This window comes from Macrosteles quadrilineatus, unplaced genomic scaffold, assembly GCF_028750875.1.
Source record: "Macrosteles quadrilineatus isolate MER2022 unplaced genomic scaffold, UCM_ALF_1.0 Scaffold_3__2_contigs__length_128488019, whole genome shotgun sequence".
Taxonomy (NCBI): Eukaryota; Metazoa; Arthropoda; class Insecta; order Hemiptera; family Cicadellidae; genus Macrosteles; species Macrosteles quadrilineatus.
Genome location: NW_026542596.1, coordinates 37514617 through 37538595, shown reverse-complemented (window position 1 = coordinate 37538595; position 23979 = coordinate 37514617). Strand labels below are relative to the sequence as shown.

Here is a 23979-nt window from a genome sequence, read left to right as displayed (position 1 = left end):
ATAATTTCAAATTCGCCACATTCAATGATGCTGAGAGCGCTGCAAGTATTTGCTGTTTTTGACCTGCACAGTGAAGTGATGCATTGTTTAGAGCTTTGCGATGACATGATGACCTGTCGAGGAGGGGATTGCCCAACTCCGCGCAGTGGTCAAATTTAATCTGAGGAAAAGTTTTATGGCCCCCGAAGGGTTAAGCCCAACTCCGCGCGGTGGCCACTTTTAGTGTCAAGTCTAACTCCGCGCGGTGGCCACTCCTAATATCTACGGTAGTTGTTTTGGTAAAGTTACCAAAACAAAGACTACAGCACATTTGCATGGACGTGAGTTGAAGTTTCCAAAAGGTTTGCTGCTGTTATTACAATAATACCCCCGCCGCAGCAAAACTGCAGACTGAGCGAACTTCCATTTGCCTGATTGCATTACCAGTAAAATATATCTTTCAATATATACTATTTATTCCCTATACAAATAGCATTAGTTTAATGAGTGCACATAGGTTTGCTGCAAGAGGCAGGGTAATAAGTGTTTTTGTGAAATATCAATCGTTAAGTGTAAAATAAATGCATTTCCAAATTTAATCAAAATACGCTCCTTTTACAGGAAATTACAACAATTTACTTATTCTCCATAAGAATAACATGGGAATTATAAAATTAAAATTTGTTGGCATTTTTTCTGTAACCATTTTGGTGCATAATAACACTTCGATATACTAAATTATTTGTCTTTAAGCTCTACAAATAAATTGCTTTCAAAAGAAATTGCATAAATGTATGCTTTTAGGGTCAAAATTGGGAAAACTCGATTTTTTTCCCTTATCCCCAGTTTCCATGGTCCGATCGTGCTGGTTCGTCAACTCGTTCGAATAAATGTAGGTTTAACGTTCATATCAAATTTAATCAAAATTGGATCATTTTTGCTCGAAATATCGTGCTAACGGACGTATATATATTTATATGAATTCAAACGGATGGTGTTTTCGGCCTTTGGGACATAGCAACGAAAAATTAAATCAGTGGGTCCAGGTCTTACCTGGTCTGGGTCTGGCTTAAATGGAAAGTCCTCTTCATAGACGTCAAATTCGCCATTTAATAAGACGTAAAAGAAATATTTTAGCTTATTATACAAGCAAAATTATAGATTCACAACTGAAACTTAAAAACCACTATGTAAGAAGTTCAAAAGGTCCGTGCAAAGAGGGTATACGTATGAAAGTTTCTGAAATTCACAGTTCACAATTAGTTATTTAATATGCTAATACATTTTATTAACGATTTCATGAGCTTTACGTTACACTTGTGTGCTGCGATCACGGATTTTACCTTTTTATGCAGCAATATACTGCAAATTTGCTGTAATCTCTTTTTTTTGTAAAAAAAACTTAGCTCTGCATCTAAAAGTGGCTACAATGGACTTTTTAAAGAATAACAAACTTAATAATCTCTTCCAATAGCATTTAACAAAGGAAACATTTTAAAATTCTTTTTGTAATCAAATTTAAAGTTATAAGTTTGTTTTTGAGGTTTGCCAATAATGTGATTTAGTTTTTCTGAGAATTTAATAAGATATTACTTACCGGTACTGTAATCTTTCAAATATTTACGATTGTAAAATGTTTTACTAAGGTTAATATTGCTTCGCATTTTAAAGCATATAATTATTGTTAAACTATATTAATTTAAATTTATTATGGTTTGAAATAAGTGTAACTTTTGTAAATTTGTAAATATTTTACTTATAAAATTTTAGTAGACTAATAATTTGTATTTTATTTTTATTCCAGATATTTAAATGAGTTGTTCTTTTTTGGTTTGTTCTGTAAATAATATACACGATGTTTATGTTAACGATGATTAATTTGACCAATTTTGGCTCACTTGCCCTGGAATTTTGAACATTTTGTACGTATAGAGTAATTAAATATAAAGTCAATTTTGAAGTCTGAAGTTTTGTTAAAATTCCTATACTGCTTTAAGTATTGATATAATTTTGTATTGCAAGTCATAAAAAACATAGAAGTTTGTCGGTCATTTTTTTCCAATTTGAGGTGTGTAGCTAACTGTTGTATAAAACAGAGATTACAGCTAATTTGTTATAGCAATCTGCGGTTGTATACAAAACTAATATTTATGAGCTTGGTACTAAAGTTCAGAGAGCTCATAAGCCCAGTAATATGAATGAGTGAGTACTGTAGAATTTGGAACGTATAAATTCACAGTCACTCTTTCTCGCGGATTTTTTAAAACTTCTTATATTAGTGGTTTTTAAGCTTCATCTCCTGCTTTAGGTATATCTTTTCTCTTTACTTTCCTATAAATGATAAACATAACATAAAGTATAGCACAATTTCAAAGTTCAAACACAAACTCTCAGCCGTCAGGGCTGTGAGAGCCAAAATTGACCACTGCGCGGAGTTGGACATGTGCCGCGAGGGATCGGAAGTGACCACTGCGCGGAGTTGGACAGTCGGTTTTGACAGATTTCTGACCACTGCGCGGAGTTGGGATAAGCCCGTCGAGGAACTCCAAAATTCGCACAATTCTTTGACGAAGTATTTATTGTTTGTTTACTTGTCTTGTTGGCTTCATGCCTCATTGCCCCGCTGGATTAGCCGCCCCAAAACTACCTGGATCCCTCGGGACCAGTGGAGTCGTATTAATGAATCCTAACCTTTTTTGACCATCGGATGACGGGACCAGCTAAACCATTACCCAAAACCCTCTGGGGCGGAGCCCTTTTGACGGATCTGCACCAAACTTCACACAAACAATCCTTGAATAATGATTAATGCCTGAAATTTTCATTACAATCTGTCGAGCGGTTTCGGAGTCCATAGGATATATACACACATACTTCCACTTTTATAGATATAGATTTTTTTATTTATGCCTGTTTTCCTTGTTATTTCTTCCACCATGGTTATTTATGGTTAGTAATTAGGACATTCATCATTGTTATTGTTATTGTTTTTGCTAGTCATTGTTATTAATTTTTATTTAATTGTTATTTGTTTTTGTTACCTATGTCTAAGTTTCAAAAATGTGTGTTGTTGTTTAACATTAGCCATCTTGCAACTGTATACATTAATGTTTCTAAACAAATAGTACTACATCAAAATTAAATGTCCGTTGAAATAAAATAAAATAAGGAGTTCAAACAGGGATTTTTATCGGGAATGTTAATACGTTTCATATGAATTTGTAATTGCGATATTAGAACCAGCATCTGCGGAGACGTCAACTTCTTTGGACGCAGTGTCTCCTCCTAAACGAGTGCTCATCTGTTTCTCTTTTTGTTTTACTGTTGAATGGTCTATTTATTTTGTTTTTGTTGTTAAATAGTCTATTTATATTGTTTTTGTTGTAAATGATCTATATTTTCTTGTTCAAAATGGTTTGTTATGTAGTTTTCGTTGTTAATAGTCTATTTATAATATTGTTTTTGTTGTTAAATTGTCTATTTATATTGTTTTTCGTGCAACATGCCATATTATTTATTTATTTTATTATTTTTCATATTATTTATTAGTATTTCATATTTGTTATAATAAGTAGTTATTGGTCGCACTATAACTATTTCACTTTAAGTCACAAAATATTTTTATCAATCTCAACTTACGGTAACTCTCTTGTAAAATGGCGTTTGCCGTGCATGTAATAAACAAATAAATAAATAAATAAATAGAACCAAAAGTCTTGTTTATAGCTCGTCCTAAAGAAAAATCTATTTTGTGTACAATTCAAAGGACGGTCCTATACTTTTATAATACTACTACTGTAGTAGTACTAGTATACAAATATTTAGACAGTGTATGCGTATGATTAGTGGAAGTACAATTGTAGATAAGTTAAATAATAAATATCTAGACATTATTACCAAAACAAAATGGCAATATGGAATGGGAAAGTCTATTTTGTTATTCATTTCTGTACGTACAATTATTCCATCTGTTGCATTGTCACTTTCGGAAAGTTAGAATAGAACAGATAGAACAGATAGAATAATTGTACGTACAGAAATGAATAACAACATAATATATATATATATATATATACTTGAAAAACATATCTTTCGCAAATAGGCTACCCCTACACCATCCATAAAGCTCATACGTGAAAATAAACACGTTGTCATAAAATTCCAATGTTTTGAATTTTTTATATGTTGTTTTAAAAAGTATGTTAGAGTCGTATATAGAAAAAATATTCAACGCAAGCTAGCAAACATACAGATAGTACAAATGAGCAAGAAGCGCAGTACCACAGACTAGGGAAGAAAAGTTTTGTTTCCACTTTATACTACTTTTTTCCCTAGTCTGTGACAGTACCTACGTAAAATAACAAGCATAAAATACCCAAGGGATTTTCTTTACCAAGCGGGGTAATTTCGTTCCCCCTCATTAACGAGAGTTGGTAGACCTGCGCGCCATAGCAACACAGCGGCACAGCGCGGCAGCGCAGCGCGCAGTCGTTTCTGAGACCGTGCTTTGTGAGGTAGGGCTGTCCGTTCTTTCCTAGAACTATGGATTGTTACAACTTTGAGTGAAAAGTGTTCAGTTTACAGTTTCCTATTGTTGAGAAACTATCGGATAGTTTCACTTGTGGTTTGTGACGTGTTTTGTTGGTTTAGTGAGTGAAGTGCACTGGATTTTGTTGGTGTGTTGCGGCAATTTTTTGCTGTGGAACTAAATAAAGGTACTTATTAACTTAGTTTTGTTTTAATTAGTATTATAGGTTTATATAATGGTTTTCTGCTTTGCTGATACAGAAGGAAGGCATTAAATGGTGTTTGTTGCCCGGCTGAGCGGCGAGATCCCATATTGATTTGGTTGGGCTGATCCACCCTTCTGAGGTTATGCCTGGAGCCTGGCATGGAAACTGCTTTTCGTTTCATACTTTGCTGTTTCATATTATACTGTGACTGTACATTTTGAAATGACCTGTACTCGGTTTGACCTCTACAAAGATTAATACAATACGAGAGGTCGTCCAGTGGTCGAAACTCGACCAAAAATGTGTAATGTACTCACTTATCTATTTTCACCCCACACTGTAAATAAAACATGTGATTGGAGTTTCCTCCATTTGTTTTGATTTTCTGTTTATATTTCGTTGTTATTTCGTAACCAGCATAGCAACGCATAAGATCCATGTTAATTTTTTCAAATGTTTAAACTCATTTTTTGTGCTTATCTTTGAGCCTATTTAAATTTATAAAGGGATTCTGCACACCTACAGGAAAATAGCTTTCCAACGGTATGCGTAGATTTTCCCTACGATTCACACGAGCTGAGAAAAAAGGTTTTAAAGAAACATGCTTGCCTATTAATATATAGATAGATGTGTCCCTTCCTCGAATTTATTACAGTAGGTTAATAAGTTTATGTTTCATTGTACAACCGCACTTTGTCTATTTGCAAAGACTTGAACAAGGGACTGTCTAATAAATCGTTTAAAGTATTTGATCTATTACCTGCATGAAGCCGCAGCCAGTTAGAAGTTTACACTAGGACACTTACATCCAATAACTTATTTCAAGATATCACAGTCCACACTGGGTACGATAAAAAAGGCTAATTGACATTTTCCAAACATGTAAGACTGAGTTTAATGTTTATTCATGTTCACGGAATACAGCATGTAATAACCCTTAAGACGGCGTGTAAATATTAGTGCAATAAGTTACAAGGGAATTTATAGGCTATTCGATCAGATAGAAGTGCGTTTAGAAATAAACTTGGTTATTATTTCTGGACCATGGATCATAGATTAGATATGTTTCATGACAACTAGGTGCCTTGTTTTTTACCTAACTTATGATCAAGTTTGGAATGTACTATAAAAGTTTAATTAAATTTACGGGAAAACAAATCTTACAGATTTTAAAACAATATTTCAGGGCATCCTTCCTAAGACCTAGGAGGAATGCTATTTGTTTGGTGGAATTTTTGCGAAGAGATTTTCTACACTGTTAATGTAACTTATTTTTTATAGCCTACTTGTTTCTATGGCATAGTAAATGGCGATAAACTAGGTATTCTTATTTTTATTCTAACTTATGGAATGAATTTATTTTCATAATGAAACAATATTCTTATGGACATGCCGAGAATCGAATCCGTTACTGCCTACTCTGCTGATGTGTCCGTCACTATACGTGTATACTCAATGCTATTAGATTAGCGATGTACCGCATCTTTCAGTTAGGCCTAACTTATAACCACAATTCAGAATTGCTCTTATAAAATCTTCTTAGGCCTAGATGGGACTTCCCTTTCCGGTAATAAGACAGTCGTGTTGTTGACCTTCTAAATATGGTTATATAATAAATTGTGTGCCGGGGATTCCCTTCATGGATATATTCGTATTGCCGCTAGTTCTAAAACAGAGTAGGGAGAGGTAGTCTACATACTTTGTACCGAAAGTCGTCTCTAGTGGGTTGGAGAATGGAGAAGTATCATGTCCATTCGATCCATTTGGTAGCTGTAAAAAATCTCAGTCGATTTCTTATCGTTATCTTGTACATTGAAGGTATTTGTGTCACTTGGCATTCCTGAGATGAAACAATTCTATCGCGGTGTGGCCAATTTCTGTATATTATTAACCTATTGGAAATTGATTTAACGTCTAGTATCTTTTTTGCCATTGGGTCAACACATGATTGTCCAAAAGCTCATTATCTAGGATATTTTCTAGACGAATGGAATGACTGCGGAAAGAATAAAGCACGAAATTTATTTTTTAAACATGGAAATGCTATTTTTTGCTTTGCTTGGATAGCCTGCTAAGGCACAGTGATAACTTCATACTTTCTTTCGTCATTTTTGTTGACAAACAGTTGCTCCATGGATAGAGTCAAAAAGTAACTAATAATTTGAACTGAGCAGTCCATCAAAATCAAAGATGATAACTTAGTAGAGTGACCCAGATATATATTGTTTCATTGTGATGTAGCTTACCTGACATAATATGTTATGTATCCAATTATTCCAACCAACGTATAACGAGAAACTCTCGCCCCCAGTACACTCTCGCCGAGATGTTCGCCGAGGTGCCTCGCCGAGGCGCTCGCCGAGTAATTAGGGCGAGAGCTTATGCGAGGTAACCGTGCACACTCTCACTTTGTCTCGCAGTCGAAATGGAGGCAAACTTCGATGTGGAAGTAGCAACATTAACCTTGTTTTGTGCATATTCTTATTTTAATTATATTAAGGCGTACTTTTTCTTCAATTCGGTTACTGGACGGTTGAGTTTTACGCTCTAACGGCACCAAGCATCTGTTAGTTTACGTTTGTCCTTGTGGTGTACGTGTGTTGGGTCCCACAATAACGACTCACCATGGTAGGCTTCCAAAGAGTCAAGAACTGTGTTATTTGACCAATCCATGTTTACTTTAACACAAAATGCACCCAAAAACTAACAACACACAGCTGAACTAACCACGAGACAAGGCGAGAGTGAACTGGAGTGCCTCGCGCTCGCCACTCGCTCAGTCTCGGGTCCTTTGACTCGTGTCAAAAAACCGACTCCAGATGGAGCGTCGGCGAGCACGAGGCGAGGCGAGGCGAGGCGACCCGAGTCAAGGCAAGACAAGACGAGCGCACCGAGTACACTCTCGCACTCGCCAACGCTCGCCTTGTCTCGGCGAGAGTGTACTGGGGGCACCGGAGATAACTTATTACGGATCGAGACAAACCACTTGATAACGGCATTATCACTCCTTGTAATTTAATCCCTGAATTCTTGGATACAATTGCACGCTTTACCACCAAACCATGTGTGCCTAAGTGAGCCTTTATTTTTTACTTGTTTTTAACCATTTATTTTCTTAAGTAAGAAGATAATAGCAGTAGTCGCCTACTAAGGGACTTGCAAGGTGGCTCGGGGTACAAGTGCAATGTCACGACAATACCCGAGAGGTCCCCCCGTAGTCACGTTCGGCACGCGTGCCCCCCCCCCCTGAGGGCTGACTGATTGTTCTTATCCCGGGGGGCTGATTACCCCCCCCCCCCCCACGCACACACACGCACTGGCTATTGGGCTATACACGTAACTAGTACTAGGGGTGTCGTGTCTGTATCAATCATCTCCGAGAATCTTATGTCGTCTGGTATAAGATCTACATTAAACTTTCAGCTTGTGCCAATTCCCTATAGGGAAGTAGCTATTACTTTAGGTCTCATGGTAAGACTTGAGCCCGGGACCGATTTACTTTTTAATTTTGATGTCCCCAGAGGCCAAAAACACCATTCGTTCAAATGTTTATATATGTAGGCTATATAAGCCTATGTGTGTGTCCGTGAACGCGATGACTTGAGTAATTTTTGTTTGAATTTTATGTAATTTGGCTTGAAGGAGTGAGGTATGATAAACTTCAATGAGTTCGTGAACCAGCATAATCGGACCATGAGAACCGGGTTTTACGGGAGTTCTTATGGGGTAAAAATTGGGGTTTCTCATTTTTGATTATCAATACACAACATTTTCCAATTTCTCTCTGGACCATTTTAAAGATTTACTGCATTGAAGTGTTTTTGTGCGGTTATTGGTTACTGAGAAAATTAAAAATATTGTAAATTTAAAATCACCATGTTATTCTTATGGAGAATACTGTCAAAATTTTTTGTTTGCTTGTTATAAATATATTTTGATCAAACTTGGCAAATTTATTAATTTTATACTAAGCTATTAATATTTTACTAAAAACACACTTTAAAGGAACATTCATTATTATTGATGATTTTTTCGATAAGCCTATAGGCCTATCGATATTATATTTTTTTGATCCGATGTATCGATAACAAATTGAAACTTGTCAGCTGACAACTTCGATTAAGAAAATATTGTTCAGTACCAACAAACAATTTAATGATTTCAGTAACAAAATGTTGATATGGGATTTATCGCCAAGAACGAAAATAGTACAATTGGATTTTTTTGAAGGTTTAGTATAGTGAATGTCATTGTACTAATAGTCATGGTATGATATATTATTTTTACGAAGAAAGCCTATTCTGGAAATTGCCACGTATGTAAAAACAAGGTAGGTCTACCAGTTAGAAATTGGTTTAAGGGAAGCAGATCACCCTTATCTTAGATCTGTATTAGTTTAGTCATTCTTATTTTGATTTCGTTATTGTTTGAGTTATGTCTTTTACAATACCAACTATAAAGTTTTGATTCATTTATGTATGTTTTTATAGGTACACAATGTAAGAATTAACATAACCTTACACTAAAGAAAGAACAGTTCACGATTTGTATCGATTGTCGATAGCCTATATAATTTATTAGTACCGTATCAATACATCGAAAAAATCTACGATGATAATTAATGTTCCATTTAACAGAAAAGTACCCCATCACCGATGTGTCATTTATAATACATCGAAAAAAATCATCGATAGTTATTAATATTCCATTTAACAGGAAAGTATCCCATTATTTTAAATTTCAGGCTTGTACTACGGCTTATTTGATAAATACAGAAGAACTTGATTACAAGTCTACTAAGGGAATTACCAAATACTTGATCTCAAGGTTGACTTTTTAGATAGTCTATGCAATAGGGGAAACATAAAATGTTAGGTAATTGAAAATTATTATTGTTCGAGGGTATTCTTATTGAGATCCCAATGTATATAAGCCATTTAAGCATGTAATTGACTGAATCATGCAAATAATTTGCCTATTTACAATGTGTATTTGGTATATTAGCTTCACATTCTGTTCACATGAAGAATTTAAAACATAAACTATTAATATGTAGGTAGATTATTTATGTTTTCAAATTGTTTATGTCAAAACATTTCACTTGACGTTTTTTATTGCACAATGCCATGCCAGATGTAATCACAAACATAAATTCGTCTATCGCATAACATTGCAGAACACCACACATACACACACAGGTCGGTTCAGCGCTGCCAACCACGCAGGCGAAAATTCCCTGTAGTGAAAGTCGAGGGGATATTCAATGGCGCGGTCTTATGCAATGATAACTCGCATTCTGATATGGCAATGTTGACTTCTGGGCCACTTGTATAATTTCCTGTTTCAGTTCAGTATAATATTTACCAACAATCACTCGATATAGGGGAAATTTAATAATGTATCTATTTATTGAGCACAGACGTAATCAGTTATAGCCTACAAAAATCGTAGTTTGGTTTGTTAATACTTTTATTGGATATTGTCTGGTGAAGACGTAAAAGGTGATAGAAATGAATGAAAATCTGTCTTGTCTTCCTACTGTATATTCAGATTTTCTCGACAGCTAGGGCTTTAATAAACAATCCAGGCTAAGCTAAAGCATCTAATTTGTTTTACATTCTTTTTCCTGGCCTGCAACTTCCATGGTTTGTCGACATAATAGTTGATAATGCAAACGTAATCGATCAATCAGAGAATTATACAGCTGTGGCATGTCGTGAAGAACCAACTCGTGTTTTAAGAATAGTTGATATTTTCTGTTGCATCTCGATGTAGGCTCAATTACATTGATTTTAACAGTGTTACTGAGCTAAACCTTCTCTAATCTGCTCTAAACAAACATCCTTCAAGGAAACCCATGTCAGGAATGATAATCTTGAGTAAACAAGAGAAAGTGATGATTTTTCAAAGCCTGGTGAATTCTTCTGTGGTAAACAATCAACATTGTTTTGGTGCGGTTGTCTACAGGAAAGTCGTAGTAAAAGTAATGCTATGGAAAGCTTAGACCGTTATTTAAGTGTGCTTTTATTTTGGAAGGGTAGAAAGAGGTATCGGTACTGTATATTGATGTTGTTTTCTGTTGTTTTTGTCCTAATACGCTAGGCTCAAGCCTTGGATTGTTTTACTTATTACTTCACCACTAGACCAGCTCGCTCCTCAATGATTTTCTTTACCAACAAATTTTCCCTGTAGGGAAATCCGCTAAACGTCCAACACCCCCAACATGTATTTCATTGAAATTCTCTCAAAAGATTTTCCTATTGGATTCTCTTTTCGAACGCCAAGCTTATATTTTAAATGAATCGAATCCCTACTAAAAAAGTCCAAATAAGAAGGGAACGCCGAGCCTAGTCTTCGATGCTAAGCCCCTTTATGTCGTCCCCTAGTTCACTGATGTTTTTTATTTGCCGGATTCGACTTGTACATGTATTGTTTGTGGAATCCTGGTTGAAGAATAAATAACGTCAGCCCACCAGGCAGCGGGCGGCGATGCTATCGAGCTTTATAAGACAAAGGCTGGACAAGCGAGGTCGCAGAGACGTTGGTTTATGACTGCCGCGACCGCGAGTCGGACCATTTTTGTCCCTTTGGACGTTGGAGTGCTCGGTGCGTTGCTTGAGACATTGCAGTTGCATCTTGGGAGTCCATATCCCTGAACGTCCAAGTTGTACCGAGGTATAATACAGGAACTGGTTTATGTTTATTGAATTGTCTTGGAACGAAAGGGGGTTTGTAGTTTCATCTTAGAAGTGCTTGTATAAAATGTCTTATGGTTGGACATTGGAATATTCGTGACAAAAGCTTGTGTTTCTTGCATCTAGGATTCTCAGAATATTCCAGAGTGAAACCCCTTGAATCTTGGAATATATCCTTGAACAAAACGTAGTTGTATCTTGGAATACTGTATATCCCTGAACGAAATATAGTTCTGTCTTGGAATAGTAGGCCTATCTCTGAACGAAATGCATTGTGTCGGGGGAACGAGCTGGTCTAGTGGTTAGAGCGAGTGACTTCGGTCCCGGGTTAAAATCCCACCAAATCGCCAATGGATTTTATCAACCCCTAGGTCTAGCCTGAAGTAATTTGAAAAACAACCTGGACTCGTCTAGGCAAAAACTTCCTGAGGCCTGCCATACACGTTCCGTCCCGGCCTTAAGGCCTGGCCTTGAGGCCGGAACTGCACAGTTTGGCCGGAGTCGTGACCTCTCCACACACGCTCAGTTCGGAACTGCACAGTTTGGAGTTTTTGAGACGATTTTATTTTTTTTTCAACTCTTTTCTAAACACACTTCATAATTTTTTTTTTAACCACAGTGTCTTTTGTAACTTTTGGGTCCGCCTTCTTCACAAAATCCAATAATTCTTGATAGGTTGCTTCCCTCATTTCCTTGTTGTGGAATTCTTTGTTTTTTATTTTCCAGATGCATTCGTGACCTTGGTATTTCTCTATGAATTCGAGTGTCAAGTCTCTTGACCAGGTAGACATGATTAATGTGAAGTACTTAACGAAATCACTACACAACACTACAACGCCAAAATGCGAGAACTATATCAACAAAACAACAAACAACACAACTCCGATTATGCTTTCACCAGACGGACGATGAAGAAAGGATGCGAATGCGAAAATGCTTAAAATTTATTGGGGGAGGGGGGAAGCAGCACTGTCTTGGACTGCGGGATTCGCCATACACGTTCAAATCGGCCTCAAGGCCGGGCCTGGCCGGATGTGTTTCACGTCCGGCCGTCCGGCCATCGATCTGCCTGAAGGAATCGACATACACGTTCAGTTTTTCCTTCAGTCCAGGACTGTACAGTCCGGGACTGAAGGAAAACCGGAACGTAAAGAAATGTATTGTAATTTCGAAACGACGCATGTTAAAATTGAATCTTCGATTATAAGCCAAAAAATGTCGACGTTGCTCTAGGTATGTAGGAAAATAGATGCTCAGGGTATTTCTATATTTTCCCAACCAATTCCACGTTTCAGTCGAATCTTGTACTATTTTGCAGGCTACGGAAACATCCGATATTAGTCAGTAATAGCTATCGCCTTGTTCCATTGGACACTCATCGGCTCATCTTCCAATCATCGTCTCAATATACTCCCCTGGTTGGCGTCTTAATCCAATATCCCAGACTATACGTAGTACAGGGTATTTTATTTAAAAGTAATGCTTTGACAATGTCATAAATGGCCCAACTCTGTTAGAGTCACCTCTACAGCCACGTCATTGTTGTGGCTGCAATCACACGACTGGCTAACTGTACATCAGCATCTCATCAATCTGCGAGTCTCATTCGGCTCCTCTCTGCGTCCCTGTGAGACGCCCAAGTGTAGACAAGTTTTTTGTCCTTGGTCAGTATAGGGATTAAACTGTAGTTGCGAATTCTGCACTGATCAGTATAGGGTTTAATCTGTAGTTGCGAATTCTGCACTAATCAGTACCTATATCGGTTAAACTGTAGTTGCGAATTCTGCACTGATCAGTATAGGGTTTAAACTGTAGTTGCGAATTCTGCACTGATCAGTATAGGGTTTAAACTGTAGTTGCGAATTCTGCACTGATCAGTACTTATATTGGTTAAACTGTAGTTGCGAATTCTGCACTGATCAGTATAGGGTTTAAACTGTAGTTGCGAATTCTGCACTGATTAGTATAGGGTTTTTAAACTGTAGTTGAGAACCGTAGTAGTAGGAAGCTTAGCTTAGATGCAGACTTCAGTTGTTTTTTAAGAGAAAGGTGTAATTTTTGGAATCATGTTTTTAGTCCTAAATCACCGAATATTTAATTTAATTCGATGTGATAAAACTTAAATTCCTAAATCCTAAATCGCCGAAAGATTTTGTGTTAAAGCACCGAAACAGTTATTTAAAAGGTCATTTTTTTAAACTCCCATGTCTAGCTAGGTTCAGTTTCGCACTTGTCTTGACGTCACAATTGGGTCGGCAACCTTATTGTTGCGACCACTATAACTCCTCCAGCTTCACCTAAACCCACTAATCGCTGTTTTATTCTACTTACATCACAACTTGTGCCACACACGGCCTTGGTTCAGATCAATTTGTGTCTCGCCGTCTCATTGTCATAGACAGGTGAATGAGACCAAGGAGAGGCTATGATGAGGTGGGGGCGGGAGTGATGTTAAATAAATAGCGGAGAGAGTCTGTACGGTCAAGGATCACTAGAAAAATGGGTTAATGGAACCTTCTCGGCGAAAATGAAACTTGATCACTCGAGTGACAGGCGAGAGTTGAGTATCTCGTGTCATGTGGTGGAGACACTTCTGTGTTTGTTTTGGGTGAAAAATAATAAACTCGATTAATCTGTAGTCTAAAAGTTAAATAATATGTAGGCTAGCCTACAAATGCTTGGTTAAAAAATTGTATAGACTCTTAATTATTTCCTGTAGTCTCTAGGTCCTTATAACTACTCGAAGTACATGATGTGTTTTCACAGTCCTGTATATGTCAAATGTGTTTAGGTACATTCCCATGAAAACAGGAGATTGATTAGTTTATTTCCGCCAGTTGGAGTAATCATTTATCACCGTCTACATACATCGTGAATCCATGGTCAAACCATAATATTTGATGACTGATATACCATGAATAACTGAATAGCATAGGAATACTGATTGTATGATTAGTTGTGTAGCTCACGCTAGGAACTACTGTATCAGGATCGTATTTGGTGGAGGGGTTTTGTATTGCGTAGGACTCGTACTAAGTGGTTTGTTAAATTTATAAATGTTCAAACTATATTTAAACCTACAGTATATTTCTCAGCGGTTATCTTTCGACTTGGAAGTATTTGGATGATTTAGCCCGATTATGCTAATCATTGTTCCATTGTTAACTTATGGAATTTTTTTTGTGTTCGATTGCATGATTTGCTACATCCCTTATTTAATCATAGCCCTAGTAGAGGGATTTTTGGATGTATGTGCTGTGGTACTACAGTTTTTCCAAATCCTACATGTTTTAGACTAAATTCGAACGGTTCTATCTATTGAAACTTTACCTAGGAGCATTTCGCTGATTTGACCCGATTAGGTAATATTATACTGTAAACTCATTGTGCGACTGGTTAATTTGCTCTGAAACAGCAAATCCCGGAGTGATGAATTCGACATAGACCGGCTGCGGCTGGATAGCCTCGGACGGGGTCACGTCGGACGTGACGTGTGGTCGCCACGTTTACACGGACGTGCACTGTGCGAGGCTACGTGCCACGTGATCTGCCATTATGTCGTATATTCCGCCGTGTAATAGTGTTGGCGTCGTCGAAATGGAACAGAATAGATGGAAGAAGGAAATGTCTATACATACAGTACGATGTTTTAACCCAGAATAGAGTCTGGTCTAGTAATGCTGTTGCTGTAATACTATGTGCGTTTGAATAGGTTCGCTAACTAAGTGTGATGTTTGACTAGATTAGGATTGTAGATTTGTACATTTTTAAGTAAAGTTTTAGACAGTTTTGGAATGAAAATAAACGTAGTTCAATGTGTGGTTTTTGTGATTTCCACCTTCGATTGGGTTTCGATATTAATTTTGTTACATGGTATTTTCTCACCTTAGAACGGGATCAGATTCCAGATCCCGAAACGCCGTGACAACTTTTTTTACCAATTGTGATGGAAAATATCCGCATTAATTTGTTAAAGAACGTAATGATTTGTGTCGAAAAAGCCTACTTTGGAACAATTGAAACTAAAAGAAACACTTACAGTTAAGTGTAGTATCTCTTATGTCTCACAAATTATCAGAGGATGACAAAAGTGGAAAATATAGTTCAGACAGTAGCATAGATATGTCCAATTGAGCATCCAAAAGTCAAATGTCTCGACACTGCTAAAGTCGCTATTGTTGATATCAAGAGGTATTGTAGAATTGGACCTAGTGGAATGCAGTTATGACACAACTGTCTGGCCAGCGACATACCTATGGTGCACGTGCTGTGTGTCAGCAGCAGCAGTCAGCACTACTGTGGAATGCGCTGAGACTACTGACCAGAGGCGTGGCGCTGATACAACTACGGTTGCTACATTATTATCTCACTGATACACATACTACTAGACCTCATACTGTACAAGCTGGGTTTCACAATTACTTTTTATTTGTGATTTCGATTTTATCAGTGTGCTCCACGTGTATATTTGCTCGTGCACATTCAAAACGGCGAACTATTGACTACTTTTGATAGGATCTGAAACATGGCCTAACTATTTGCTCATGACCTTAAGGCCCCGGGTACGATACGAGCGGCGAGCGGCGAGCGGTGAGCGGCGAGCGGCATGAGCGGCGCCGCTCTGACATCGGGTCTCATTTAGTTGCGTGTAAATTTGTTGAGGGTGGCCACGATACGTCTGAGCGGCGAGCGGCGGTGAGCGGCACCGCTCAGCGCCGCTCATGGTTCCAAGTCAAAACCGATTTTCGCGAAAACGCCGCTCGCCGCTCAGGTGAGTCATGCTTCAGTTCGGCCTAAAATGACAGAGAAACAGCAGCAAACATGCGATACGGGTCGATACGTGTGGTGCAGTCCAGGGAATGTTTGTGCAATGATCATTACGGAAGTTTTAAAACACTTCAGTCACCAGAAAAGTATGGGACCAAGTTAGGGTTAAGGTTTTTCAAAAAAACTAAGTTTTTCTTTAAAGGCAAACAATTGTCAAATAGCAACAATAGCTGCAATCATTCTTGCAGTCAAGCATAGTTTAACATTTTCGACTAAACTGACTTATAAAACTAAGGAAATTTGATGAGCGTTATAAATGTGCCGCTTGTATCGTAGCCACCACCGCCGCTTACGTGCCGCTCAGGTTGCCGCTCGCCGCTTGCCGCTCACCGCTCGCCGCTCGTATCGTACCCGAGGCCTTAATGTTTTCGGAACACTCTTCGTGTGGAACATTGGCTAAGTTCTGTCCAAGTCATTGGCTTTTAAGTACTTAAGTAGACATCCCATCTATGTTGATCCATTGTAGCCATATGTGATTAAGGGGATCCGCCACCTTTAGATGGTAAATTTTTAATTTTTTTCACATTTTAAAAAAATGTTATTTTTTTTGTTCTGCATACTTTTCTGAGTGTGTGGGTGAAATTTGAAGACAAACTGACAATTTTATCTTTAAATAATATTAAAAAATAGAAGTTGTTACAAATTGCTATAGAAACGCTATAGCCTACTTTAAAGCCCGTTTTCCGCAAGTTCTGTTTTTCCGTGTTTCTTATTACATATGTTTGAATAACTTTTAAAGTATTATAGATAAGCCATTAAACTTTTTACCACTTGTTCCTTGTTATATTACTGAGATTATTGGTCATAAGAAATTGTATAGCTAATAAAATAAAATAATTATGATTTTTTTTTAAATTTGTTAAATACAAATTTTTATTTTAAAAATATAATTGCTTGTAACTTTTTTTCTGAAATGGTATTTTAATTATAATGACCAAAAAGTTTCTAGGTATTATAAGGATAAAAATAAATCAATAATCATTACAATTGATCAAAAAATAATAAGTTATCAAAGTTTAGCAATGTACCTAAAAACGCTAAAATAAAACGCTAAAAAATTTTATAAACAAAACCGAAAGGTGAAAACTAAATATAAAACCTCAAAAGCTCATTAAATAAAGGTCCTAAATATAATACCTGCATAAAAAATGTCTAACTTACTAAATAAAAAAAATGTCATTTAAAGGTGGTAGATCCCCTTAAATAAATATTGAGGCCTAGAAGAATAAGTATTTGCATAGTACACTGCAATAAAAAATTCTTTTACCTCAATTATTTATGTTGCAAGTTGGTGAAATAATACACGCTATAGTTTACACTAAGTTGCGTTTAATTTTTGTAAAACGGGGATCCCATCGGAACTGACAGTTGACAATAATTGTAGGGGTGGGAGAGGGGTTACTGCGGATGCATCAATTGCCACAATTAATTATCTCATCGTGGGAATCTATCTTACTTTCCAATTACTTTAAACCTACAATTACCACTTTACTTTCATTACTTAATTATTGTAGCCTATGTCATGTTTAGATTCCTCTAGCAGCAACTACTGCGAGTGACGGGTTAATATACCTCAAGTCTAGAAAAGTTACAGGGAATTTATTTGGACGTATCAATTACTATTACAGACAACAATTTGTCAACTTGTGTATAATGTGTAATTATAACCGTGAACGGTGGCGATTCTGGAAAAAATATTTAAAAAAAACTTTTTGATCTGACAATAATATTGGTGTTAAATTAAATATCGACCAGCCTGGGTTCCGTATTTTATATTAAATTGAAAACTACGCCTATAATGTTTCTTTTGTCCAGAACGCTATGCTCTGGCTCGGAATTTTGTTTACTTTACTTCAGGGTAATTTGAAACGACCCTGAACAGGATCGTGGCATTATTACTTAACATCCAGTGGTAATTGGCAGGATTTGAACCCGAGACCTCAAATACCGATGTTCACGCGCAACCACAAGACCAGCTCGCTCCACAAACTAAAATGCATGTAAACGTGTGAGGAATAGCTTGCAAGCGTCAAGCGTCGATAGACACTTCATTCTAGACTGACAGTGACGTATGCGGAGGAGTTGTGGTAACGCTGTAACGCGCCGTGAAGCGCGACAACTGGAGAATCCATGTTGTCGGTGCATGGGCACGGAGGTTGATGGCCTGTAACCATTGCTATCAACCTTCCTCATACTAAACTGATGTGTGGCTTTTAAATCACGGTACAGTAGTTAATTCCACATGCATATAGGCTATTTTTGTGTATGTTACACATGTTTTTAAGCCGCCGAGAAGTGGAGCAGTGTCCATACTTATTGGTAAATACCGTTGAAATTCTCTTTAGTTTGAGCATAATCTTTGGTCTGAACTATTGGAAGAGATTTGTCAAAGATTGGGGAATAGAAAATCAATCTGATCACATTTAGGTGTAGAAGCCTTTTAATGAGTGATGCGAGATAAACTAAGGTACATTTGTCAATATGTTTACCCGATTACATAAAGTTGTTATGTAGATTTATTTAAAGTTTCGGCGTCGATCTTAAAACGTAGAAGATGGAAAACCACTTTGAATCAAACCCACGAAACCCAAGATGTTGGTAGTTTTATGATCTAATATGAGAAACGAAACGCACGAAAATTTAGAGCAGATTTCATTCAAACTGTTTGTTTACACTACCATATAATACTTATACGTTTTATAAACGTAATGTATAGGGCCTACATACGATTACATACGGTTAGGTATCTTAGTTTCAGTACCAGTATATTTAAAACTTATAACACATTGAGTTATAACCATCTGAGGAAATAGCATAGCGTAATGTAGCACTATAAAACGTAGAATTCACAATTTTCACCGTTAAAACTGGGTTTCAACTACTTAAACCGGTAATAAACCACTACCCAAAACTGGTTGAAATCTTCCTTTTTACAACTCCGCACTACTCCAAGTGCTTTTTAGTCGTGAACCAGTTTAACACATGATTAGCTGGACATTTCGTTTGATGGCCCAATGAAAGTGGAGATTCCCCTAGAGGAAAGTTGGATTTGACGAGACATAGGAACACCTGGGTTCGAGACCGCAACAGGGGAACGTCGGATCTGGAGTTGCAGGTCCGGTTCGGCGAAACAGTTGCCGTTCCGTTCGCTGAGGTCGAACGTTCCAAGTCCAGGTTTCCTTTCTAAGAGATACCTTGAGACTTGTGCAAGTGATCTCAGTACAGTTTCCAACACATCCAAGTTAAATATTGAAGTGAACCAAAACGTGAATTACGTGTTTGTCGTTGTCATTCAGGCAGTAAAAGCTCAGCACAATTAAAAATAAATCTGAACCAACGTAAATTTCGTCTGTACTTGCCATTAAATCTATAAATGCATATAGCCTCACAATTAAAGACTTTAAATATATAGGCTATTACCAATTTGGGTGGGGACGTAACGGGAACAGACCAATATAATCCAAATATAAGGGAAAGAATTTAGAACAGTTACATTCCTTGTTTACTTTCTCACTGACTTGGACCAGCTGTTTCGTTAGCCATGACCACGTAATACATGTCTCAAGTCGATATTGGCGTAGTCTTCATAGTGAGATCCATATAACCACGTAGTTTAAGGATCTCCAGAAGCCAGAAACGTCGTTCATTCAATTTCTTACAATTATTACAAACATTGAACACTTAACCAACAGAATAAAGAGTACGCCACTTTATTTTGAGCACTACAGTTGGTATAAAAGCTGCTACAGTAACTCCTGACCATCAGTTTACCTGGGGCACGGGGTCCCCATGTGATGGAAGATGAGCAGACAGGTTCCACTGTACAGACTATGTACCGCGATATGTAGTTCTCCGGTAAATGTTCCACAAGTGGGAAAGAACCACGTAACCCTATCGTAAGTACTGATTCTAACTTTTATGGTTCAACCATTGGCTATTGAATCCTGAAGGTTCAACTTAATTTTATATAAATTTCAAAGTTAACACAAAATTCAAAGCTAGAAAGGCATACAACAGTTGATAAATATAATGTGACAGTGGGACGCAGACACAAAGACTACAATAAAGATTCCCTCCGGTTTACATCTGAACAAAGCGCCGCTTGCAGAATTGGCGGGTAAATTGCTGCACGTGACAGAAGCTCAACTTCCGACAGACATTTAACATCCGGCGGCCTTTTGCAAATTGCAATAGGATTTTATTCGTTACATCCACTGACTGCTTCTTGAAGTGTTCTAAATTGCCTCTGAATAGGACTCTGACTTTTTATTCTCCGAGAAAAGTCCTCTGGTTGAGATAAACGTGCAATAAATTAAACATTAGTCTGTCAAAGTTTTCTTAAAGAACGTGAAATAACATAGTGAAATGTACTACAGGAAATTTTAATCACCCTTTTCCTAAAGTGTTTAGTGTGTTTAAGTATAGTCAATGGTTTAAGTTTGTCTCAGTGTACTTAATGTATAGACAGAAGAGTTGGAAGGTGCGATTAAACTAAGTTATTACTTTCCCGTGCCTTCGTAAATTCATTACTAACCGTCACATTTAATGTCAAAACTGTCATAAACAATACATTGGTGAGTTAATATTGTGCTGAAAGGAAAGAACATTCGTGAAGAGCATGGAATAGTTTCAGGAAAACAAACATATGTAAGGAAATTAATATGCACCAAGTAGGATGTCGCTAATTTAAACATCGATGGTAAAACAATAAACTAGTAACCCTCATCCCTTCATCAAATGTATAATATAAAAGCGAATTTCCATTTGCCTGAATTGATTTTAAATTAATAACATTAGGTTTAACGAGTACCTAGGTTTGCTGCTACAGGGTCTCTGTAACAGGGAGGCTAATAAAGTGTGTTTTTTAGTAAAATATTAGTAGCTTAGTATAAAATAAATAAATTTGCCAAGTTTGATCAAAATATTTCCATAAACAAGCAAACTACAACATTTTACAATCTTCAAAAGAATAACATGGGAATTTTAAATTTGCAATTTTTTGAATTTTCTCCGTAGACAATAACCGTAAAAAAAACCTTGATATACTAAATTATTTGTTTTTTAAGCTCTTTAAATAGAGAGATATTGGTAAATTTTGTATTTTGAGGGTCAAAAATGAGAAAAACAATACAATATTTACAATGTTCTCCATGAGTATAACATAGGGATTTTGAATTTAAATTTTTTTTTTTAATTTTTCCGTATCCATTTACCGCACAAAAACACTTCAATATACTAAATTATTTGTCTTTTAAAGCTCTTCAAAATGCTCTGGAGAGAAATTGGGAAATTTGGTGTTTTGATGGTCAATAATGAGAAACCCCAAATTTTACCCCATAAACCCCCCGTAAAACCAAGTTCCCATGGTCCGATCATGCTGGTTCGCGAACTCATTCAAGTTATCCCGCCTTACACCTTCAAACCAAATTTCATCAAAATCGGAAAAAAATTACTCAAGTTGTCGCGTTCACGGACGTATGCCTATATATAATATGTATATCAAATTTGAACGAATATTGTTTTTGGCCTCTAGGGACATCAAAATGAAAAAGTATATCGGTCCCGGATCCAGGTCTTACCGTGCCACCTACGTTAATAGCTACTTCCCTTTAGGGAAATTCGCTAAAACATACTGCTATACGTTGGACGTTTTTTTACATTTAATATTGCTTCAAAAAATTATAACTTTATAATAAAAGTAACCCTTAAAATACAAAATCATATATCAATAGACTTTTTGCTACCACTGCATTGAGATGATCACATTTGCCACCGCTGTAAACATTACACAAAATTGCTTTATACCGGGAATGAATGGCTCGCTCGCTAATCAGCTGATTTCATTGTTGGCGTTTCTTCACCAATCACAGCCGCGGATCAGGTACGTCAACAACCTACCTAGGTTAGCAAAGCAAATAACATAATCTAAAAACAAACACAACATAAATGACAGTTTATACAACTAAAATGATAATCTATAATATTTACGAGCCCAAACAGTCATCGCCGCCCTTGAAATGTTTGGCCATTTACACTTCTCGAGCGACAATGACGTACTTTGCGCTCAGGTACAAGACGATATCGAACGGTAAAGCCAATGACGTGTCTTTGATATTGATCACTATCAGCATTACGATGTCGTAAACGCTCCAAGATAATTTACGTTTTTTTAGACCTCTAACAAAGGGAATACTTGTGTTTATTAAAGGTTGTAAAAGTTACCATGGTGTTGTAAGTTTTACAGCTAATTCGCGAGAGTGAAACCTGGGCTTATCCAGGGCTTATCTGATGTTGGAGGTACAGAGTTGTTATGTTTGTTATCCTAAGAATATAAGGCTGAATTAAATTGAAAAGTACTAACTGGTTTTTGTAATGCAAACTTTTAAAAATCTTGGACATGTATTTATTGGGTTATTTATACACGTGTAGCATACGTGTAGTCTGAAATGAGAGGAATTAATAATTATTTTTAGGGAAGGGAAATATTGTTTCGTCCCGCCTTCCGAAGATTTGCTGTAATACTTTTTGTTCTTAGTTATTGTGTGTTTTCTATGAATTCCAAATGGACGATTTACAATGGTTTTTTAGTATTTCTATAGGCATATCCGGTTTCTGTAGGGAATCTCGTTTATATTTTTCCAAATCAAATTTGAAGAAGTTTCCGACGTGAGTAGTAAAGCCAAGGTATAGTATTGGTCCTAGAAAATATGTTAATAATTATTATTACCATTACGAGTTGAGATGGGGACGCCACCTAGGTGCGTAGTTTAACCCAAATATGAGTGTAGAATGAAGTGAAAGTGAGGTACCATGTATAGCATTGTTCATCAGCTGTTTGTTTGTTTGATCAGCTGTTTCATAAGGTAGGACTATTTACAAGCCCAATGATGAAGGAACAGCTGGGTCCAGTTTTGAGCCATATAAAAGCATAGGCCTACTAACTTTTCTCAGGATCGAACCGATAACTTTTGATGGAATTTTCATTTAATGATTTTTTGCAAAACAGGTTTACTTTTAGGGTTCAAGATTATTGCAACACATTTAACTGACAATTAAGGTGTTTTACCCAACTTTACCTTGCAAAGCGAGTGAGATATTTAACTTGAAATTTCAAAAAAGTTTAAAAACAATGTTAAAATTGCAAATTTACTCAAGTTTTTAGTTTTATTTGATAATTTTCCTCTTCTACGAGGGAAGTCACACACCCCACCTCCTGTGCTAGTTTCACAACGGTAATCCCCGGAACACTCCCAAGATATCCCAGTTATCATCGCACGGTTCCCGTAGTACGGTGATCCCGACAGTTCCCATAGTTATGCAAGTGTTTACATTGGTATGGGACAATACAATGGTTTACTTCCTCTGGTGTAACTTCTTGTGCAATAGTTGACCCTGTGGGTGTCATTGTGTGTTTGCCATCGAAATGGGAAACTTTGAAATCTGTTCGTTGAATTGTAGGTTAACTCCCGCTATCTCCGCGTACCGCTATCTCCGTGTACCGCTATCTCCGAATTTCAGAGTGACACCTATAATCCTCGGTTACTTCCTGCGTTAAGACTTTCCGTTCAAACCTAACCTAACCTAACTTAACTTAACTTAACTTAATTTAACTTAACTTAACCTAACCTAACCTAACCTAACCTAACCTAACCTAACCTAACCTAACCTAACCCACGGGTTAAATTTTCATCAAATCTTCCATCCACGGGGCTTCGCAGCCGCGGATGCAATGACAGCTAACAACG

At 36.9% G+C, this 23979-nt stretch overlaps 1 protein-coding gene across 7 annotated transcripts in view; it reads left to right on the top strand.

Annotated features, from left to right (window-relative positions):
- Window positions 1-4519: 4519 nt before the first annotated feature.
- The window catches only part of LOC128988470 (SH3 and multiple ankyrin repeat domains protein 1-like), a 236791-nt gene continuing 217331 nt past the window's right edge, over window positions 4520-23979 (top strand). For all 7 annotated transcript variants that reach the window (XM_054409784.1, XM_054409780.1, XM_054409778.1 and 4 more), the window contains exon 1: window positions 4520-4694. The gene's annotated coding sequence lies outside the window, so the exon portion shown is untranslated. The remainder of the gene's footprint in view (window positions 4695-23979) is intronic.